This window comes from Lissotriton vulgaris, chromosome 3_1 (genome assembly GCF_964263255.1).
Source record: "Lissotriton vulgaris chromosome 3_1, aLisVul1.2, whole genome shotgun sequence".
NCBI classification, from domain to species: Eukaryota; Metazoa; Chordata; class Amphibia; order Caudata; family Salamandridae; genus Lissotriton; species Lissotriton vulgaris.
This window is the reverse complement of record NC_141689.1, coordinates 508,352,805-508,369,714: the sequence shown is the minus strand read 5'-3', so window position 1 is coordinate 508,369,714 and position 16,910 is coordinate 508,352,805. Positions and strand designations below refer to the sequence as shown.

Below are 16,910 nucleotides of genomic sequence, written 5' to 3'. Positions count from 1 at the left end.
ATTCAATTTCAATCTCTATTTCGGCATAAATGCCATAAAAGAACAGTTTATATACATACAATAAAAACATATTAAAAATAGACAGCATGGTACATAAATCCATCTTTTAGAGATCATTCGTTTGTATTAGAAAGCGAGGAACATAAAACCATTCATTAAAAACAATTCATTCACATTGGAGACAGTTGTAAACAACAACATTAGGGTTCATCGGTTGACCCCCCTATTAATTGATTGAGCCGCAATTTTGACATTCCTACTTAATTACAATCTATAGCCCAATTTTCTTCTTTGGTAAAAAATACAATGCAAATATCTGCTTACACTAAATACAATAGGTTGGCTTGTGTTGGTCGAAAGAATTCTTAGTGCCTGAGAACAGGATCTCACACCTAACGCTAGACATATTGGTTTAATCCATCTTTTCCTCGCCTGGGCATATACTGGGCAGAAAAAGAGGATATGTTGCTCGTTTTCTTTTTGGTTACTTCCACACATGGGACAAGGTTCGTCTTCCACATGATTTAAAATATTTTCACCGGCAGTCCAGCGAGCCAATGTGGAGCCTGTTTGGAGGTTACCATATCTGAATTTCAGAAATAGAGTCTTTGCTAAGCCATATCATATCGGATGTGGTTTGCAAATTGGTTCTGACCCATAACAGGGGCAGTGTGTGTGTGTGGGGGGGGGGGATTATACTTTCTTGTAAAATTTTACACATGGCTTTACCAACCATGGGGCCCATTATGATGTCGGGAGGATTGCCCCGCCAGGCTGGCGGTAGCCACCGCTGGCCTGGCGGGGGCAATCCGCCCGACATCATATCCAGAATTCCCCCCGCCAAATTAGAATGGCGGGGGGACCGCGGTGGACGGCAAGAAGACCGTCCGACGCTTTTCTGCCCCGTCGCCTTGCGGCCTGGACGGAAAAGGATTAATATGGTGGCGGTGACTATGAGACACCGCCAGCCATATTAGGATGCCCTTCTTAACATGCTTTTCCGTGGCGGCAATGCCGCCACCGAAAAGCATGCGGAGACTCCCTGCGGGGTTCTGTTGCGGGCCCCCTGGGAGTCCGGGGGTTGGGGGCTGCACATGGGGGGTACCGATGCTACCCCCGCATTTCAAAGTGCAACATGGCAGGCACCGCGCGGTGCCTGTCATGTTGTGCTTTGAAATGCATAACGTGCATTTTTACCATCGCGGCGGTTGGCGCTTTCTGCACCGCCCGCCGCAATAGTAAAAATACATGATGCGCCCGCCTATGTGGTGGGCGCATCCCAATGCTCAAGGCGGGACCGCCTCTCCTATGGCGGGCGGTCCCGTTTTGCACGAGGATGGCGGGTGGGCAAAGTCCGCCCACCATCCTAATGGGGGCTCATGTGTCTACAATGAAAGTTTCATGGTTAAGGCACGCATGGTAAAGGCATATTTGTTGTAAAAATGTTCGTTGTAAATGCATGCATGGTGATGATTTATGCTTTGTACTGATGGCGTTGTAAAGGTATCCGTGTAATTGCATGTGTGGTTCAGTCATACAACCTTTCAGAAATAAACACATACCCCACTTGTTAACACCTACTTCAAGGAGGCATTATTTTTTAACACAAAGCCCCGTCTGGCTATCATAAGAGATTGGGATTTGCGTAAACAAATTATAGGTATTTGCACTGATCTGCCCCAGTAATGTCACAGACCCACACCCCTGATGCAAGCATGTCCAAGAGATATTTGCACTGAGAAAGGGTCTTGAAGTGTCATCGTTCAATGTAGACACCAATACACAATAAGATTTATAGTAATTTATAAATTACAAAAGCCCGCTACAGCTGGACCGGCATAAACGACAGCTGGGGCTCGAATGCATGTCAGTTGCAATATCGGGGAAGGTGACAGGATGGTGACGTAAGAATGTTAGCGGCCAATGGGCAGGGAGCAATCTGACATGAAGGATAGGCTACAACAGAACAACTACAACGCTAACCCCAGGAACTGGAATTGGAATACAACATCTCCCTTTTTTGCAGGAGGAACATAAATACATTTTAATACATGATAAAGTCTCTAAACTTGCTGGGAAGTTGCACAACTCTTCCAGAACTTGAACAAGTAGATTCACAAACATTAGGAGATAGCAACATATTTTGCTCAACCTGATTACTAGTGGACTCATCATGTTTAACTGCAACAGACTCTTGAACATTTGACTCACTAGAGTTCAAAGGAACTCTGCCTAAGCCAGACTCAGTTCTAGTACCTAACAACGTGTTGGTTGTGTCAACAGGAAGACAAACTTCTTCCTTTGAACTTTAAAAGTCACCTGTCTCAGACATTCTGTCAAGATCCTTGTTGTTGGTTGTTTCCTCAAACCAGAAAGTTTCTGCAAGTGATACAGAATTCTGATCATTTGATTCAGACATTAAGTCCTTCTGACCTGCTTTGAGTTTGATTACGTCACTTTTATTTCTCCAACCCAACTTTGACAATCGAACGGCTCCTCCTGAGACTTCTATGACTTCACAGGGATCAAAGTACTTAGAATCTCCTTTCTGTTTGACAAAAGGTTTCTTCACTATGACCCAATCTCCTTTAGAAATGTCTTTATGAGTCTTATCATAGTATTGCTTGGACTTCAATTGTTGCTTGCAGATGGAATCTTTTACTTTTAGCCTCTCATCATCCAAAACCGTGAAGTCTATATTCCCTTTATGACAAACAGAGCATCTGGGAGAGATTCCTGTGACAGGCTGTCCACTTCTCATAAGGAAAAAAGGAGAACATTTAGTAACATTGTTGACAGTGTTGTTAAACATGTCCACTCTCTGCTGCGTGAAATCTACTACAGGTAAGTTATTTGCTAGAGCCATTTGTATGTCATCTTTTAAGAATCGGTTGACCCGTTCTACTTGACCATTGGACCTAGGAGATTATAATGGTGTTTTATCTTGAACAACCTGATTTTTCTTTAAAAATGAAACCATCATTTCTGACGTTAATTGTTTACCATAGTTTGAAACGAGAATTTGAGACAATCCTTCAACAGAAAAAAGATGTTCTAAAAATTTAATGACACTTCTAGACTCAATGTTTGGAACAAATTTAAAATAGATCCATTTGCTGTAATAGTCCGACACAACTATTAAAAACTTAAGGGTACTCTCCAAAGCATGAAAAGGGCCTGAGAAATCTATGGCTATTTTACTCCACGAAGAATTTGGTATTTCAACTAACTGTAATTCTTGCACTCTGGGCTTCCAATGTTAATCAGATTTCAAACAGGTGGTACATGATTCAGCATACAAATGTACTTCTGAGTCTAAACCTGGCCACCAATAAAACTGTTTGAGAGCTTTCTTGGTCAAAGTAGAACCAAGATGTGACTTGTGTGATTTTTCTATGAGAGATCGTCTTACCTTTGGTGGGGGTGCTAACCGATCACCTCTTAAGATGAACTCGTCTTCTATGTTCAACTCGTCAGCAACTTGTGGGTATGTTTTCAGATCTGCACATCAATTTCTAACTGGAGGCCATTTACTGGAAATAAACAATTTGACTTTACTTAAAACAGGATCTTCATTAAGTTGTGACACCCATTCTGATTCTTCACATATACAAGCAAATTGACTGCTACTGTTCACAAAGGAAACAACACATTCTGTTTCATCACATCTAGTATTTCATTATGTTCCTTGACTGAATTTGCATGTATAAGAATGTCATCTTGGAACTTCTGTACACCGTTGACTCCCTTCAATACTATTTCCATCAATTTTTGGAAAACACTGGCTGAAGAAGCCAGCCCGAATGGGAGTCTCTTAAATCTGTATGCACCTAAGGGCGTAATGAATGTCGTTAACTCTCTCGAATCTTCAGAATGTAGCACCTGATGATATGCAGACTTGAGGTCAATTATAGAAAAATACTTCGATCCATTGGTCGCTGCTAAAATCTCTTGAATCTTAGGCAGCGGAAAACAGTCCACAACAATGTTCTTATTTAACGACCTCAAATCTGCACACAAGCGGATTTTGCCATTTTTCTTTTTAATTAAAACGACAGCCGAAATCCACTCCGAAGAATTTGTAGGTTTAATGACCTCTTCTTCCACTAACTTGTTAAGCAGAACTTGCAACTCTGATTTAATTGATAAAGGTATAGACCTTACCTTGTGCTTAACCGGTATGGCCCCTTTCTTCAGCTTAATAGCATGTTCGAATCCATTTACACAACCAATTCTATTTTCAAATTGAGATTCATATATGTTAAATATTACCTCAAGACCATGAGAATAAGTATTACTTACAGTAGATACTGACGTTTGAACAAAATTTTCTCACCTGGTTTAACCCCTTCCATGCTGATGACGGAATCGCTCCGTCATCAGCTACAGTTGAGCTGTGCTGATGACGGAGCGGTTCCGTCATGGCCCGGCCGCCGCGCCTGCGCGGCGCTGATTTCGCGCCTGCGCGGGCGTTCTAAAGAGCGGGGCGGGTCATGACGGAACCGCTCCGTCACCAGCACAGCTCAACTGTAGCTGGTGACGGAGCGGTTCTGTCACCAGCATGCGGCGGCCGCGCGGCCGCCCCGCCCCTTTAGCGCTGCGGCGGAATAGCCGCCGCAGCGAAGGGGTTAAGAATAATCCCTAACTTTGCCAGGTCTTTCCAACCAACTATGTCTTTTCCATTTTCAGCTACGTATATTTTTGTGGAAATCTTCCTTCCTTTTATGTTAACAACATCATAAAAATATCCTAACGCATTAATTTCAAATTCACCATATGCTTTAGGATTCATATCAGTTGCAAATAAATCAGTATGAGGCCAAAACTTTGAATATTTCTCATCAGAAATTATTGTGATAGGCGATCCTGAATCCGCCATGATATTTACTTCGACTTCCCCAATATGTGCAATTCCTAATGGACCCTTTATATTGTCTAATGGTCCATCTATAGCTAATACAATGTTAGCACACATGTCTTCTTCAAAGTCATTTACATAACTAACCTTAACTTTCTGGAACTTTTGTGATCTGAAATTGTTACATACACTTGCAAAATGTCCAATTTTCATGCATTTAGTACATTTCCTACCTTGCGCCGGGCATCCCTGAAAGTCTGCTTTATGGTTCTTTGAGCCACATCTAAAACAAACAAAAACACTTGAATCCATGCCTTAGCCATCCCTACTTCTCCTTTCATAAGTTACATTTTTCTTTTTCTGATCATGAACCACATACACTTCAGATCGTGAGCTTGCATTAGAAGACAATACTTTAGATATCTCAAGAGACCTCTCAATCCCTTTAGCAATATCAATTGCGTCTTGTAGAGAAGGATTTTTACATGACAAAAGTCTTTCTTGGATTTTCTTTTCAAAGCAGTAGAAGACTAATTGATCCCTTATATATATATATCCACCATATCGTTATATTCGCATTTTGTGGCAAGGACACACAACGCACCAATATACTCCTCCACAGTTTCATTTTCTAGCTGTTTGCGCATAGCGAAATGATGACGACCAATCATTATGTTAGGTTCCTCACCAAACTGTCTTTCTAAGTGTTTCATAGCTTCCTGGTACTCGTCCAATGAAATTAATTGTCCATGAGGAACTTCATACTCAGGTAAACTGTCAAAAATTTCTTGACCATTTGCACCCAACAACCCAAATAAAATTGCTAACTTCCTTTCTGGCTCGAATTTCTTTGCATCTATCGCTACCAAGTAATTTTCGAAGGCTCTCAACCAATTCTTGCATTTTACAACTGGTTTACCTGGATCATTCAAAAATGGTGCTGGGGCACTGATATTAGAATTACTTGCTATATCTGCAATTTCTTTCTTCACTTCTCTTTTTACAGGAAATGCTATTTTGATATGTACTATTATGCACACATCTTTAATTAATTATAAAATGTACTCTAATGCCATACGAAATTCCTTACCATACATTCCAAACCTTTATAATAACGGTATTTCTCTTTACACAAGATAAATAGAAATGTGTTTTAAAATGTCTGTGGCAAAATATCTTCGTTCTTTAGAATAATTACGAAGTACCTCACAACAATGCTTCTTCTGAGGAAAATAATGCGCAAGAATGCCACACAAAATGGAGTCACGTACAACTCCGTGAACACACGATTACGTCGAAGATGACGCAAACACCTTTCAGTTACAGCTGAGAAGAAAGTTCAGCTGACAGAATCAATGCCAAGAACGTCAACCGCCAATCGTTGCCACTGACGTGACGGTTGACAGTTGCAGCTGAGGAGAAATGTGCAGTGCTTCAGCTGATCAAAAACGTTGACGCAATCAACACATCCACATCGGCATATGAAAGAAAAATATGAAAATATCTTTTAGCGCTAGAAGAATTCACCGGCAAACAACGTGAACATCGTAACTTGCCTGAATAATAGTTTCATGAAGCTTGCGTGGTATCCAGTTGAAGTCTTTCCTTCACGTACACTTTATACCCTCGCATGAAAGAAATATCAGAATAGCCTTTTCAAAATTTTTTGAAGACCGGCATTATCCTCTATTGCTCCAGCGGGCCTTATGATCTTACTGCATCCCATACCTCGTCGCCATTTGAACCAATACACAATAAGATTTATAGTAATTTATTAATTACAAAGGCCCGCTACAGCTGGGCCGGCATAAACGACAGCTGGGGCTCGAATGCATATCAGTTGCAATATCGGGGAAGGTGACAGGATGGTGACGTAAGAATGTTAGTGGCCAATGGGGAGGGAGCAATCTGACATGAAGGATAGGCTGCAACAGAACAACTACAACGCTAACCCCAGGAACTGGAATTGGCATACAACAGGTCTCCATCAGGGCCGGGCTGGGAACAAAAACCGGCCCTGGCAAAGTGCTCGGCCGCCCCGCCCCCGGGGGGGAGGGGGCAGGCCACTGGGGGTACGACCGAGCTCTTTGATCGGCCGATTTTGTTACAGGGCCGAATTTGCAGCTATACTGCAAAAATGTTCCTGTAAAAAAAACGGCCCCCAGGGGCCCAAAACCGGCCCCCGCCCTTGCGGCGCACCGGGGGATTGCCCGGTGCCTGCAACGGCCAGTCCGGCCCTGGTCTCCTTTCCTGCGCAAAACACTTTTGTCCTTAATAGTAAATATCTTTGTGAGACTACGCTTTGCTTTGTGTAGATTTGTGCTGATTTCTCCCTTTGCTAGGGCTTAGTAAAGTCTTGGTAATTCTCCGTGGGTAAATGTAATGCAGACCTGGGCATCGCCTACATAGTCCAGTTGCAGATCACGTTATAGGATGATACCAGTGATAGCAGCTTTTACAGAGAGCCAAGAGCGTAACCTGAAATGTTTTGTCTTCGTGTACATATGTATTAAAGCAAAGTCATTTAAAAGTGTGGTGTTGTCTGTCACTGTGGACTGCCTCCACAGTCTGATATGGTCATCCGCTGCAGAGAGGTGCCAGCGCCTTTGACATACATAAGAAATAAGTTGCCAAAAAGTGATCTATCAGTACCCAATTATATTGTTCATGGACTTTGATGAGCATTAATGAATTCCTGAAACAGATCCACTTAATATTTTCACATATTTTTATTAGAATTTACAATTTCAAACCTAGAATGAATTTAATTAGCCAAAGCGGTTATGCAAAGGGAACGCAGTTTGGGAGAAGCTTGATTAAAGCCCAGTTCCGCAGATAATTAATTGAAAATGTCTTCGACCATTTTGGCGAACAAGTGCAGTGAACAAAGGATGCCTCTTACAGACTGCTCTTTTCAAGTTTCGCTGGAGGAGAAGTTAAGAGCTTTCACCTTAAGATTAAGTGCGAGCAGCGAGTAGATGGCTGTTGAGGGCTCTCTCCTCGGTACTATCAAAGTCTGGAGCAAATACTTCTTAACATCATCAATTTTATATCGAGCAGACGGCTCAAAAAACCTTAAAAATATAATAAAACCTAGCAAATTATCCTTAGAAATCGATGGAATCGTCGCTTTCATGTGACAGGTAGCAAAGCCCTCTCTCCCTCTCTCTATAACCAGAATAATGTGCCTGCTGTTACCTGTTTTGGACCCAGCAGAGTTTTTAGGGTGGGGTTTAACCCAGTGTATCTTCCCAACTCTTAACTTTACTTTGTGACACAATAGTCATACTGGTCTCATGGTGGGTCCCTGTATGAACAGCGAGGCCAGGCTTCTATCTAATGCATGCCACATCTATTTTCTGCTTTTCAAACAACTGCGTGTGCATGTAAAATATGGCTGAAGTTGTAAACACCCTCTTCCAGACTACAATGTAACTTTTAAAAGTGAACTGACATACAGGATCTCCCGCAACCATTACGTGGCTCTGTCCTACATGTGCACACTCTATATCTAACGTGTAGCCTCTGAGCAATAAGTGAGTGAATTACCAAAAGTAGCAAAAAATTAGCAAAAAAATTCAAATTATAAGGATGCGTGAATAGAGAAGAGTGGGCATGCCCCTTCACAAATGTCACATGGTGGTAGTGTTGGCACCTTAAAAAGGGATTTTCCTCAGCACAAATTATAAAATACATTTGATGTGTAAATCGATGCATGTTCAGGCTATTTTCTTTTAGATCTTTCCCCAAAGTACTCCTCTTCCACAATCACACACAGCTTACCAAGTGCCACTCATCCTCACTGTATGCCTAACTACATCTGTCACCTTTTCATCACTCTCTCTTACCATCACCCACACACAGCCACCCTGAAAACCCCTTATCAATAGAGAGTTGGCGGATGGGTGGAGACCAAAACAGTAGATTACAAGAGAAAAGTGATACAAAGGGAATCAACAACGTTGAGATAAGAGAGGAAAAAAAGTAACAATCACAGAAATGCAGTAAATATCCTGGTTAAGCTGTGTGGAATCACCACAGACTAATATACACCTATCCAGAGATTTTCCTTAGTATTATACTGTATTAATACACCCCATCATAAAATTTAAATGCAATCATAAAGAAGTAGTAAAAGATCAAAACAGATGTTGCAAAGAATTGATCATAACCTACTCGTAGAGTACACATTTTAATTAATCTAAAGCCATTCCATTCCTTCAATTTGACTTCAGTGTATAATCACCACATGCACATTAACTTACACATGAATGGGGATACCCACACACACACACCACTCTTCACTTAAGTTATAGTCATTCACCAAAATGCCAGTGGTAGTGAAGGTGATATCACATACCCTTTGGCCTTGATGACATCACAGGAAGTGATGTCACATTTCCCTTGCGCCTGATTTTTTTACAGGAAATTATGTCACACGATCTTAACCTTGACATCACAATAATTGATATTGTGGGTGTTTCACAATAATTTCATGATTAATGTACTATCACAACAGAGACAAATGCCTGTTTAAGATAACACCTATATTATGGTGTTCTCTTGATCTTTGAAAGTTCTTGGGCTTAATACCCTGAATTGTAGTGAGAGAGTCAAGCGAGTAAGCCAGACCTCTTCTAAGGTGATTTGCTCCACAAATTTCTTTTTAAATTAAAGCTCCTCGGCTTTGAAAGAACTTTCATTTATTATTTAACTCCTTTCATAGTGTGCAAAGCCATTGAAACGTGATGCCCCTCAGGGATTGCCATTTTTTTTAAATGGGCTACCTACATTTTGCCAGTGCCCTCATTTTGTCATAGCCAGAATGTTAAATGTAAATGTTACCATTTATGCTGTCCATATGCCATAAGTCACCATTATTTCATAAATTACCTCTGTATGTCAGGTTCAGGTGATCCCATTCCAAGAATGTCTTAAAGTAAGCCAACATTTTTCAACAGGTGCCCCATACACAATAATTGCCTTTGCTATGCAAGTACCAGTATTTTACCATGGGCATCTGCTATACTAAGAAGTACTGCCAACATCATTGTTTGGTCACAGGTATCTGTCATGTTAAGTATTGTCCCAAGTGTGCCAGCGTCAGTATTTTGCAATGGGAGTTTCTGTAAGACAAGATTTGCCTTCAGTATGCCATGGCCAAATACAGTCTCACAAGCACGATACCACATTCTCCTTCATTCCTATTCATTCACTCACACTCTCTAACAAACCTACACGAATGGATTCTTACTTCCAGTCACTCCTAATCTCACTTACTTATTGTCACTCACTTTGACTCACTCATACCTACTGACACTCAATCTTCACATTCTCACATTCTCACTCATTACCTCTACCTGTACCTGTCACTGGCTCACTTATTTTGACTTACATCACTGACTCACACACACATTCTTATTCAGACACACATACTCAAATATATACAAATATGCTCACATATGCACGTGCTCTCTTTCACATAAACACACCATCACTTGCAAGCATGCACATAAAATGCATTTCAAACCAGTTTTTTACTCGCACCAAAGATACCGTTCTAGCTAATTTTGCTCCATTTTATTAGACTAATAGGGAATAATACATTATTCACTATTAGTATAAGGAAACTTAACAGGAAAAAAGGTGTCCGAGGTCACATGTCTTTTGACACTGTTTTTGCCTCCTGAGCCAGGGGCTGCGAAGGCAGAGCAGTGGTCGCAAGGGGCAAGCCACAACTCCTGGCGACCCCTAATGATAGCCTTTGTCATATTGCAATGTCATTATACGAGTAGTTACTGAAATCAAACACACCATGGGACCTTCACAGTTCGATGAAGAACACTTGTTAGCTCAACAACCCAAGTCATTATCCAACCAAATTGGACTCAGTGTATGACCACTAACCACCTCAAGCCATCAGTGGCATAACTCATGAGCTCAAGAAACATGTACTAGTGCAAGAACATCTAGCCAAAAAATCAAACATTCGCCATCATTATTCTTGAGGATAAGAGGGCCCAAGCGAATAACATCTGACAAGCTCGTTTATAGTATAGACAGATTTGGCTCAGCACCAGCCTGCTTGACTTCTTTACACTTGCTCACAGTATGGGGGAAGAGCCGGTTTTAAACTTTTATGCCATGTGCATAAGGCCTTGCAGAACTCGGGGCCTGAGATTCTACAGGCCAGAGATTAATTCTATAGGTCTGCCCGGAACCCGGCATCCTGCAATTTGGCCATAGCTAAGGCATTACGAATAAGGAAAGCCAGATCAGACGGACGTTCTTTTTCGCAACTGGCAGAAGCTCAGTGGAATTCTCTACCTCTTGACCTCCGCCTTACTGGTAAATATCTACGATTCAGAAAGAAACTGAAAACCTGGCTGTATTGTGGAGGTGTTTTCGTATTTAAAACGAGTGGGAGTGTTACAACGCCTTGATATCCCCTAGGGCAGTGGTTCCCAAACTTTTTTGACCTGTGGCTCCCTTGACCTGATCGGCAGTTGGCCGTGGCTCCCCACCATTTTTTAACCGGTGGGTGGGTGGTATGTACCTCCTGTTATCTTCCTTACATTAATTGGGACGCATTATTTCACTCATCCAACCATCCGTTCACTCATCCAGCCATCCGTTCTCTCATCCATCCACCCTTTCACTTCACTCATCTATCCATCCTTTTGTCCATCTACCCCCTTTCACTTACTCATCAATCATTACATTCACCCTTTCAATCATCCATCCATTCACCATTTCACTTACCAATTCATCCATCCACCCATTCACTTGCCCATCATCTATCCTTTCACACACCCATCCATCAATTTACTCACCCATCAGCTGCCCTTTCACTCATCCACCCATCCTTTAACACACCCATCCACACTTTTACCCATCCATCTACCTTTCCACCCATACATCCATCTATTTACCTTTTCTCTAATCCATACTTTCACTCATCCATCCATCCTTTCTTTCATTATCTATCCATTCCCCCTTTCATTCATGCATTCATCCTTTCAGTAATCCATCCATCCATTCAGATATTCCTTCACTTATTTACTCACCCACCTTTCCACATTATGAGCTGAGCCTTTGTCTGCAGAGTTGCAGGCAGAAGAGGCCTATCAAGAACGAACTACAGCAAGGGGTGGGTTGCGGTGGGGGAGACTTCAATATGCCCCTGCACATAGGCAGACTGAAAACGTAGAAGTCATGAGTCATGATTGACGCACAGTGCCAGGATGTGAGGTGACTGTAACATGGTGTTGTTTCCAGGGCTTTAAGCGGTGTAAAAAAAAGGGGGGGTCTCTTCAAAGGGGGTGTTGTATATAATTAAGAGCGCAGTTTAAAACACATAGGCTAAAAATCTGCGCTTAGCATAGTGTTGCGCCCGACTGGTACTATGTTGTTTATGTAATTGCATCCAGATATATAATACAGCAAGTATCATTGCACCTCAACAAGCCAGGGCTATTGGCTTTGTCAATGGTTGCTAGTTCCTTAAAATAAAAAAGCAGCAACCATGGCATTGTTGAATATAATATTGAAAATACTTCAGTTCAAAAATGATGAGACAGTGAAAGAACGTTAACCTGTTCTTTTAAACTTATTTCACAGGCTTCTTTAAATGAAGTGTTCTCTAACATTGCAGCTTGGGCGTTTTACTTTTTTTATCTAACAGAATGCCCTTCTGTACACTGAGGTAAGGAGAAGGCCACCACATGCTTGAACACCGTACAGAATTTCAATGGGCGGGAGGGGCTGCTCCTGTGCTCCTGGAGGAGTGCAAGGCGGCTCCAGCAGCGGGGTGAGGCCTCTCACAGGGAGCAGTGCTGCTCCCTGTGATGGCTACAATTACAGATAAAAGGCGTAGGGACGTTCGTGGAATTTACGGATGGTTGGTCACCCTAGCCGCGCGGCGCACCTGGCCCCAGTAACCTCAGCAAAGCAAACAAGAATTTCAACAAATGGAACACCTGCTGTGTTAATGCTCTGGCCCCCATGAAGCACAATGACCAACAAGATTCAAATCCCAAGCCAGCTGGTACACAGAGGCTGGTGAAGTACCACTGCAAGCAACTAGAGTGGAGGTGGCGATTGAGCAAAGACAATGAGGATAGGGGCACATTCAAATCAGCCCTGTGACAATATCAGCAAATGATTTGGACCACTAACTCCAGCTTCAACAGTAGCAAAGAAATCTTCACTATCCTGATGAATTTCGCCTCTCCTGGGGCCAAAATCAACACCATCTACAGCAATCTCAACCCGGAACTGGACCCAACAGACCTTGTCTATTGCCTCTCGGCCTTCTCCGTAGAGTCCCCTCTACCCTCAAGGCCCACCATTACACTGGATGAAACTGCCTCTACCATGAAGTCCATCCACTCAAGGGCCCCAAAACAAGTTTCAAGACATGCATTACTAGAACCCTTGACTGGATGAAATCAGCTGTCTGAAGCTGAACAACAGCAAGACAGAAGTAGTGATCATTGGCAAAAGCCCCTCACCGTGAGACTCCAACTGGTGTCTAACAGAACCAGGACACACGCCTACCCCACCATCCATGCTTAGAACTTTGGGATCATTGTCAACTCAAAACTCAACATACCCTCCCAAGTCAACCCCATCACTGTCTCATGCTTCTGCACTCTGAAGATGGGGAGGAAAATGTTCAAATGGCTCCAGATCAACACCAAGAAAAACATCACACATGCCCTGGTCACCAGCAAGCTAAACTACAGAAACACCCTCTATGCCGGGATCAACATGTAAATCATCACAAGGCTGCAGACCATTCAGAACTTGGAAGGTAGACACACTCTTAACCTGTCACGACAGTCACACATCTCATGTCATCTCAAGGCACTTCACTGGGTACCCATACACAAGCCAGCACATTTCTAACTCATGACCCACACTTTCAAGGCACTTCATAACTTAGGCTCTGCATAAGTCAATTTGCACATCCTCTTTCACACAGCCTCCGGACACCTCCACTCAGGAAGTCTCCTACCTTCACACATCCCACACATACTTAACACCACAGCTGATGGCTGAGCCGCCTTCTTCATTATTCCTAAAGCATGGAACAAACTGCTGCTATACATCTTAGCCTTCTCCTCACTTCTTGAATTCCTCAAGAAGCTGAATACCTTATTCATTGAGCAACCTCAATAAGCCCTATGACTGGCAAGACCCTCTTCTTCTCACTGTCTGAATACCTTCCGGGTAATAGATCACTGTCCAAATTATGATAACATAACATACAGAACATAAAATTAACATAATGTAACATAACATATTAACTGCTAACAGTTAGGAACAGCAAGTGTGTTGAAAGCAAACACATAATTTCAGTTGTGCTATAAATGTAATACGTAGTGGACCACTGGAGACATTTACAATCACCCACAAATTAGGTAAATCTAAGGGCAACACCCACTACCAACCACCTCATCAAAGACCTATTATAAAGGAACTCGCACCGTAAAGGAAACTCTGAATATTTAATTGGAGGGCTCTCATACACTGCCCTTGTTCAACAAACACTGCCAAAAGAATTAATTCACCAGCCCATCTGCTACCAAAAAGCTATGAACATCCAGATCATAAATGAAACCTTCTGGTCACTATGGTGACTTAGTTTGCATAGTAATATTTGCTGGACAGAACAGACTTCTACACCTAGAAGTAACACATCATGAATACATAAATAACTGTACAGAAAGAGGGGATTTATTTTTTATCATTACTCTATATACCACAGATAACTTTAATGTCCAGTTTGTCATCTAATCACACATAAGCCGATAAACATATCACTAACTCAATCTCCTCCTTTGTATGTTTGCTTTTCTAACAAACCCTAGGGAACAATTTCATATTAGTCATCTCAAAGTGATTGTTCACACACAGTCTGCCCCTCATCCGCTTCCATAAACAACTAAAAAACATACCCATACACTCTTTCTCTTGCTATTGCAAACTCATTAGGGACGACCCTAACTATAATCTTCAGCCTCCAGGGGCCCTCCTAAACCTTAACTAAATCAAAAGGTCTAATAGAAAAAATAGCTACTTTAATGACCACTATCAAAAACTAAAACTAAAAGGTAGACCGTCCATGGACGTTTAACTAGCACACAGACCACTAAAAAACAATCTGCATGCCAGGGGAAGCAAACTCGTTCTTACCATTGCAAACAAAGGTCACTTCCAAAACCAGATTCCAGAGACCTCATCTATCTACTTTTCTGAATCTACAAAAAAAGAGCAGGTCCCTTCTGCTCCTTCCAGACACTCATTAATGACCTTATGCCTCAAAAGGATTACCTGTATAAGGCCCAACATCGTGTCCTTTGTCCCATCCCTAAACTTGCCTAACTCTGAAAGACTTCCAGGCAATAAATAGTTTCTTAGTAATATTCAATGTGAAGGATACTGTGAAGAAGGAATTGATTTGCTTGGGTTCAGATGGTTTAAGTCTGAGGTCAGGAACAGATGCACACATAGGAAGTTATACATTGCTTAGAAATATCTATCTGTGTTGGGGTAGCGAGACCAAAATAATTTACATTTCATAGTGGACCACAATAAAGAAATCATAGTGGTTGATGTAGGTGTTAAAATAGGTGAGATGGTGTTTAAGATGTTTCCCTGTGTTTTTAGTAATACGATTGGTAAATTGCTTGGTTCAAACACAAACTTTTTTGGAATGGGAAATATTTTCCTAAAATATATAAAGTGAAGCATATTCGGATTCTTTTAAATAATAAGGTGACTAGAGATCTTGAGAAGTTGGTTTTCGCAGACATAATTGAACCAGTTGAGATCTCTGTATGGATTTTGACCTCAGACGTAGCATGACATAGTAATGGCAGGTTGATATTGTGCATGGATTTGGGGAAACTAAATAATAGCATCATTGTGGATCAATTTCTCTTACCTATAATAAATGAAATTTTGACTTCATTAAAGGCAGCCAAGTGGTTTTCCACTATAGATTTTTCCTCAGCATACCATTAAATCCCATTGCCAGCATAGTGTAAGAATTTAAGTGCCTTCATAACATCTCTTAGTTGCTTCCAGTGTTTCATAATTTGATGCTTCCGCTTTTTTCCTCTATTCTATAAAAATATTTCCCTTTATTCTGTAAAGACCAGAGAGAAAATATTCTTTAGGATCAACGCAAAGTAAATAGTGTGCTATCCGAACAACAAAAATATCTACCTCCGGAAAAGGAAAAAAGTGAAACACTATCCTATGAAACAGACATAGAAGGGATAAATATGAATGAAACTAAAAGAGAAGTTCCGTTACATGAAGTCTATAAACCTGTACAGGAGATGACTGTTCCTAAGATCCCAATGGTAACTAGACATAATATCGAATCAAAAATATAGAATGGACAGAATATCGACTTACAAATATAGAATGGACATAAAATCGAATGGACATAATATAGTGGTTAAAAATATCGAAATGCAGGTAAGTAATATCGACTGTCAAAATATCGAAGTACATAATATAGGCAATAAAATATATTGAATTTTTAATATTATCGATTTTTTCCAGTGTTTTGTACGTTAGTATATGTGTTAAAATTGTATATTATTTTTGTAATGTATGTTTTTTTTAAGTAATTCATTTTATGTTATTTAATTTTTGTGTAATTTAATTCTGTAGCGGGTTGTGGGTTTATAGGGGAATAGGGTGGGAAGTAATTTAATTATAGTAAATTCAATAGGAATTTTTAGGAATTATATTCAATTTTGCGTTTTAGTTCTGTAGCTGGTTGTGGGTTTAAAGGGGAATAGGGTGGGAGGTAATTTAATTGTAAATAAGTAAATATTTATTTGTATTTATTGGTGTTGGTAATTAATTTATTGTTAATTTATTAGGAATTGGTAATTAATTTTTATTAATTGGTAATACTCTTTATTAATTGATAATTATGTTAATTGTATTTTTTTATTATTTGGAGTGGGTTGTGGGTTTATAGGGGAATAGGGTGGGTAGTAATTTATTTGTATTTAAGTAATTGTTG

General features: G+C 40.9%; 1 protein-coding gene and 1 long non-coding RNA gene across 2 annotated transcripts in view; one reads left to right on the top strand and one right to left on the bottom strand.

Annotated features, from left to right (window-relative positions):
- Positions 1-16,910, top strand: part of PDE8B (phosphodiesterase 8B) — a 1,129,923-nt gene that overhangs the window by 435,613 nt on the left and 677,400 nt on the right. The window lies entirely within an intron of this gene.
- On the bottom strand, positions 1,383-5,137 carry LOC147726697 (uncharacterized). The gene is made up of 3 exons (XR_015309437.1): positions 5,092-5,137; positions 3,413-3,533; positions 1,383-2,753 (listed from the first exon to the last, which is right to left on the bottom strand). It is a non-coding gene; the product is annotated as an uncharacterized LOC147726697 (long non-coding RNA).